We start from the raw sequence: 7,067 nt of genomic DNA, 5'->3' as shown, positions 1-7,067 counted from the left end.
CAGTATCACTGAAGGGCAAACATGACTGATGAAGAACACACGCCGCGCCAAGTCGCGCGCGCGCGCGCGCGCACACACACACACACACACTTGAGATTGACAGACGGATAGTTGAGGGAGACAGAGATAGGGCCCGGAATGTCATCAGTTTAGAACTACTCAAGATAAGAGTATGTGAAATAAAACCGCATGTTATTGGACTCACAGAAACAGTTCCAAAAAACCAGATCAATAGATTCAATTTCAAAATGCACTGTAATATCCCAGATTATGATATATTTACTAATAACAATGAAAAGAGAGGTGTGGCCCTGTATGTACACAAATCTTTAAAAGTGCAAGAATGTCTACATTAACAAATTTTACTTTTGAAGAAAGTGTATGGTGCAAGTTTGAAAGTGCGAATGATGAGTTTTAATGAGGTGTATATACAGAAGTCCACATTCATCAGAACAAAACACAGAAAGATTATTTGAACTCTTAAAGTCAAAAGAAATAACAAAATTCAATGAAGTATGTATTATGGGAGATTTTAATTATCCTGCTATACAGTGGGATGGTACTTGGACAGGCCCTTTAGACAATAGATTTATTGAATGCTTACGTGATGCATTCCTGATACAAAAGATGTCAAAACCAACAAGAACTAGACCAGGTCTAAAACCCAGAATTGTGGATCTGGTAATAGTAAATGAAAACAATTTAGTATCAGCTATCAACCACCTAGATCCCCTGGGAAAGAGTGACCATGATATGTTGGTTTTTCAGTTCCACATTTCATTGGTGAAGGAAAAAGCAGAAAAAAGTATAATTTTGACTTAAAAAGGGGAAACTATAATGGAATGAGAGAGATGGTAAATAAAGTGGACTGGGCATCAATGAATTCAGGGATGGAAGAGACGTTAACCAGTGCTGGAATGACTTAAAGACTATACTTCACAAAAATATGAATATATATATACCAAAAGTGAATAGACAGGAGAAAAAAATCAGTCAAACCCTCATGGATGAACAATAAAATAATGAGAATCATCAGTGTTACTAAGTGGGCGAGGAGACAGACATGATAATGGAAGAAATATTTTAGCGAGTTCAGTTTTCAGTCTTCAGTCTCTCACTCTCTCAGTAAACACCAACAACAAAACAGACACAAGGAATTTTCCCCTGAGCCAAATATAATTATTAAGACCAAGAAAAACACAAAGTTTTTCATTCACTCTCTCTTCATCCTGAAAAAAAAAAATTAAGACAACCAGGAACAAATGTCTTTGACTATCACAAGTCAATTCTCTCTGCACAACCTGATGATCCAATCCCAGGATCGCCTCAGTCCTAGGCCGGCCAGTAGTCTACTCACAGTAGCGTCAAGTCAATGTCCACCCCACTCACTCGTGGGAAACTCGGGCACCTCCTCAGTGAACGTCCCAGTTCCACAAGGACCATCCACTCTGTGGCCGGTCAACATGGAGCCCTGACAACACTTTTTCCAGTTTTTAGCTCTCGGCACTCCATTTAAATTATTCCTTCTGAACGAGGATCCAGCTAATTCTCAATGTTCCCCCTTCATTCACTGTTCCCTTATTTTATTTTTATTATATTTGCTATCCTTTCACACCACTCATGCATTCATACAATTTCCCAATTAGCCATACAATATTCATTTATGAGTCGCTAGTCTTATAAATTACACTAAAAAGTATTAATTTATCAAAAACCAACATTTCAAAACTAACAGCAAAAACTACTATATTCTCAAACTATTCAATCAGTTAAATTTCGAATAAAATAATCCAGCAACCAATCATTGAATAAACAATAAAATAAAAACTTATTTTTTTCCCACCTGATGTTCAGAACAGTCAAGGCACACAGACCACATCATCCGAGCTCTGATGCATTCAGACTGACGTTACAGCACATACATATACGCACACACACACATGAACATGCACAGCTCACCCACACTTACCACGTGCAAAACATTTTCACATTCATACAGGTATTCGAAATGTACAAATAATATTCCCCGTTCTTCCTCTGGCCACAGGCATTCGTAAATCACTCTGTCACAATCAGAAAGAAATATAAATTATATAAGCGTTTCTTAAGAACTAAGTCAGGTCACTCCTATCTATGCTACATCAAAGAAAAGAATAAATGCTGCAAAATCATGAAAAAGGCTATAAAAAAAGATTATGAAAGAAAGAAAACTCCAGGTCAGGAAACGTTAATATTTGTGACTTAAGAGTCACTCCATTGGCAGTAGAAAAAAAGTTGCATGCCTTAGACCCCTACAAAGCACAAGGACCAGACAAATTACCCTCAAGAATATTAAGGGAATTGAGCAGAGAGTTAGCTCTTCCTTTGAGTATGATTTATAATAAATCACTTGAATCTGTTTGCCTACCGAAAGATTGGAAAATGGCTGAGTTTCAGTTTCAGTTTTAGTAGCTCAAGGAGGCGTCACTGCGTTCGGTCAAATCCATATACGCTACACCACATCTGCCAAGCAGATGCCTGACCAGCAGCGTAACCCAACACGCTAAAGGTTGCCAACAGCACCCGTGTTCGCAGGCGGTCACCCATCCAAGTACAAACCGGGCCCGACGTTGCTTAACTTCGGTGATCGGACGAGAACCGGTGTTTTCAACGTGGTATGGCCGTTGGAAAATGGCTGAGGTAACAGCTATACATAAAAAAAAAGGGTCAAAACATGAATCAGGAAACTACAGACCAGTGAGCTTGACTTGTGTGTAAGATTTTGGAGTCCTTTATCAGGGATGCAATAGTATCACACATGACAACAAACAATCTGTATGCAGACTGTCAACATGGTTTTAGACAGAGAAGATCGTGTACAACACAGCTCTTAGAAGTAATTGAAGATCTCACAAAAATGATAGATATGGGTAAACCTGTAGATATAATTTATGTAGACTTTAGAAAAGCATTTGACTCGGTACCACATCAAAGACTTATTAAAATTAGCTTCATATGGTATTACTGGAAGTATACTGAACTGGACAGAAAACTTCTTGTCAGAAAGAACTCAGGTAGTTAGAATTGGAGAAAAAAATGTCTACAAATGAAAATGTTGTTACTGGTATACCACAAGGTAGCATACTTGGAGCAGTGCTATTTATATACATAAATAACCTTCCTAAAAGTATAGAAACCAAATGCAAAATATTTGCTGATGATATTAAAATTTACGGCAATGCACAAAATAATACTACACTACAAAAGGACATATATGAGTTACAAGACTGGACTGACAGATGGAATCTATATTTTAACGTATCAAAGTGTAAAGTAATGCACATGGGAAGAAAAAATCCAGAAAACAAATACCATATGACAATAGAAGACACCACACAGGACATTGAAAAATGTCAAAGTGAGAAAGACCTTGCCATAATTTTTTATAATAAACTATCTTTTGACATACATATACAGAATATAATAAATAAAGCCAACCAGATGATAGGAATAATTAAGAGAACATTTACCTATTTAGATAAAGATATATTTCTTAAACTGAATAAAGCATTAGTTAGATTACAAGTGGAATATGGTAATATTGTGTGGCACCCATACCTCAAGAGACAATCTATAGCTATAGAAAGGGTACAAAGAAGAGCAACTAAAATATTAAAAGAATGCAAATCTATGAGCTATCAACAGAGACTTATATACTTAAATCTGTATTCATTAAAGGGAAGAAGGCTAAGAGGGGATTTAATAGAAACATACAAAATGTTAAAGTACTATAATGAAGTCAATGTGAATAATGTTTTCAGAATTTCAGTTTATGAGAATACAAGAAATTCAATGATGAAAATTTGTAAAGAGCACTGTAATACTAACCTAAGGAAAAATTCATTAGCTAATAGAATTGCACATATATGGAATGCACTACCATTGGAAACTAAACTTGCACAAAATACTAATGTGTTAAAAAATCTCCTTGACATGAACATCAATTTAAAAGAAAAATTTACTGACTTTGATGAATGATTTACAGAACATGTAAAAGAAAACATATATGTATCCCACAAATAAAAGGAGACCGATATTGAAGGGGACATGAAAAGGCCGTGAGACCTAGGCAGTCAAATGCCAGTCCCTACACTACTACTACTACTACTACTACTACAAACTTCCAGGCGTCTAAAGGTACAGCGGTATTGTTACTGCCTGTGAAATCTCCGTATGACAAGTCAGTGCAACATTTTGCGAGCCGATCACTGTCTATCTAGGGTTTGAGCTGACTGAACTGAGTAAAAACAGACAGCGAGCCAACCTTTTACAGAGTCAATGTGAGATTGCCATTTAGGTTCTTAATCTATTCTGACTCCCGAGTAGCTGCACTTCTGATCAGTTTTGCCCTCTGGCCATTCCCGACAGTGCAGTCTTCCAAGAGTGGGTGAAATGATTGTCTTGGAAAGATGCTTGACGTTTTCAGGTTTTCCTCCCATTCTTTTGTTTCTTTCACTGAGGTCTTGTAGCCGGCATACAAGCTGTTTTGCTCATCCCATCTATAATTTTCCGCGTCCAAGACGCGAACTCGATCAGAGTCACAGTAACCGGCAGACCAGGGATTAATTTATTAATGCCTAATGTTAACGTTCATATTCTAACTATATTTATGTTAATAATTGCGATGTAATAACAATTAATTGCAATGTTTTTAAAGCAAATATGTGAAGTACTTTTACTTGAAAACATATGTTTATTACTCCTGTTTGATCAAGTAATCCGTGTGTGTGTGTGTGTGTGTGTGTGTGTGTGTGTGTGTGTGTGTGTGTGTGTGTGTGTGTGTGTGTGTGTGTGTGTGTGTGTGTGTGTGTGTGTTGATTATCTGATCACAGTTATGTTTTGCCGTACCTGATACAATTTATCTTTATGAAATAAGTACAGTTATTCTTATCTATTTTGATCAAGGTGCAATATAGTAGGCCTACAGCTATGCTCATAATTATATTCAAAATAATGCTTATCAGTTCTTTCTGTTTTTTCATTTAAAATATCACCTGCAATGTGTGGAATGATTGTATGAAACGGTGTTTGTGATATTCTTACATTTGTGTCTTCGTTATATTCCTAAAAGCTGTTGATGGATTTTACAGTTATGGTCTCCATGTTGTTTACTTGTCTATGTTGTGATAATGCACATGACCATATTTCTCTAGATGGAGATGTTACAGTTATTCTTATCTTATCTTATCTTATCTTATCTTATCTTAGTCATAAACATCGAGGTGGATCCTATTCAGCACAGGGGTCATACAGTCTCACGAACCTAAGTCTTTATCCCACAGTCGTGATCATGATGTGATCATGATGCGCCCCCCTTGCACACGAACTGGACACACATGTGTGCGCATATGTGTCTTAACGCTAAGTACTAACAGCATGACGCTGTCCATTTCATCACTAACGTCCACTTTCGTTGCAGTCATGATTTGCATCACCACTTTGGAGCAATTCATAACATTGGAGAGCATGTCTATGTTCCCCCAAGACTAAGTTCCCCCAGGTCTATGTCCCCCCAGGCCTATGTATACACTTTTGGATACTTGTCAGTAGTGGTGAGGCAGTGATCAGCGGTGGTCAGTAGTCAGCGGTAATCAGTTTTAATCAGTGGTCAGTGATCAGCTGCGTTCTGTGGTGGTCAGTACGTCATAATAATACGCAAACGTGATAAAACAGCACATTCCGGTGATTTTTTTGTAGTGGTCAGAAGTGGCAAGAAATGGTCAGTAATGGCCAACAGTTGTCAGTACTGAGCGGTCACCTAATAGTCAAACCCTGCCAGGAAGTCCCAATAATACATAACTGTCATAAAGTGATGCGAGCTTCATCTGAGAACTTTGATAGTGTACAACAGTGGTCAAGCAGTGTTTAAACACCTGCAACGACATGATAATGGACAGATGTAACAAAATAACGCAGTGAGCAATTTGGGTCGTGGTCAATAGCATGGTCAGCAGTCGGGTTCTAGACCTGGGGGAACATGGACCTAAGGTGAACATAGACCTGAGGGAACACAGACCTGGCTGAAAGAATGTTCTCACAGGTCTATGTTCCCCCAGGGAGGGAACATAGACCTGAGGGAACTTAGACCTGGTTGAAAGAAAATTTAGGGGAACACCGATCTGGGGGAACATAGACCTTTGAGAAGACTGACAGAGCTGACCCCTACCGATACACACAGACCAACGCGAGAGCCGCGGTTTCTCATTTACGTTCTGTGACAGCCCAGGGGCAGCACGGTTCTAATCACTTGTAAGCCTGCCGATCCCATTGGAGTAAACTAGTCAACCTTATAACTTGAACGAAAGAAAGCTGCACAGCTGGGAGTTTCCACTAAAAAAGCTGGAAGAGGGTTCCTATAATGGAATAATAGGAACGGGGAGGGGTGGGTTGGCGTCAGTAAAGTAAATAGTCCATAAATTTGTTAATCTCCCATGGATATGTTTAGATAGTAGAGTGGGTTTTGACGAGATTGAGGTTCTGGGTAGCCTGAATCTCAACCAGGTTAAGATCTTGAAAAGCATTACTAATTGCATGACCTTCCGTCCTGCATTTACAGCTGTACAAGTCCTCGCGGCATCTGAAACGCGTTTCTTACCGGCGGCACTGCTGTTAGTGTTTCTATTTGACGCTGATTTTTGCACTTGTGTTTATACTGATGGATCTGTGGGGATTCCAGAATGAACAACAGTATTCCAGACATGATGAGTTCTGAAGGTGTAGTGTGTGTATGCCTTGGTTTTCAAGTGACAGTCTTCAGGTTTCTCTTTTGGAAGGTTTGCAGCTGGCTTTAAAATATGTGGCCCACTTGTTCCATTTAATTCAGGCCGCTGGTGATTTTGTCACCATGGTATTTAGAACTTTTGGAAAGTTCTAGTGTATATCTCTTGTGTGGGAATGCATTACAGCACGATTACGAGGCACTTGGTGTTGCCCAGTACTCACCCCAGTTGTAAAAGCTTGTTGGAAGCGACTGCCTAAAGCAGGCCTATATACTTTGACATGAAGAAGAGGATCTAGGCATCTGGGCT

At 38.8% G+C, this 7,067-nt stretch overlaps 1 non-coding gene across 1 annotated transcript; it reads right to left on the bottom strand.

Annotated features, from left to right (window-relative positions):
* Window positions 1–2,550: 2,550 nt before the first annotated feature.
* On the bottom strand, window positions 2,551–2,668 carry LOC143294769 (5S ribosomal RNA). Its single transcript, XR_013056927.1, has one exon. It is a non-coding gene; the product is annotated as a 5S ribosomal RNA (ribosomal RNA).
* Window positions 2,669–7,067: the final 4,399 nt, after the last annotated feature.

The sequence above is a fragment of the Babylonia areolata genome, chromosome 1 (assembly GCF_041734735.1).
Source record: "Babylonia areolata isolate BAREFJ2019XMU chromosome 1, ASM4173473v1, whole genome shotgun sequence".
NCBI lineage: Eukaryota > Metazoa > Mollusca > Gastropoda > Neogastropoda > Buccinidae > Babylonia > Babylonia areolata.
Note: the sequence above shows the minus strand (reverse complement) of the source record. Positions and strands in the feature narration are given on the sequence as shown.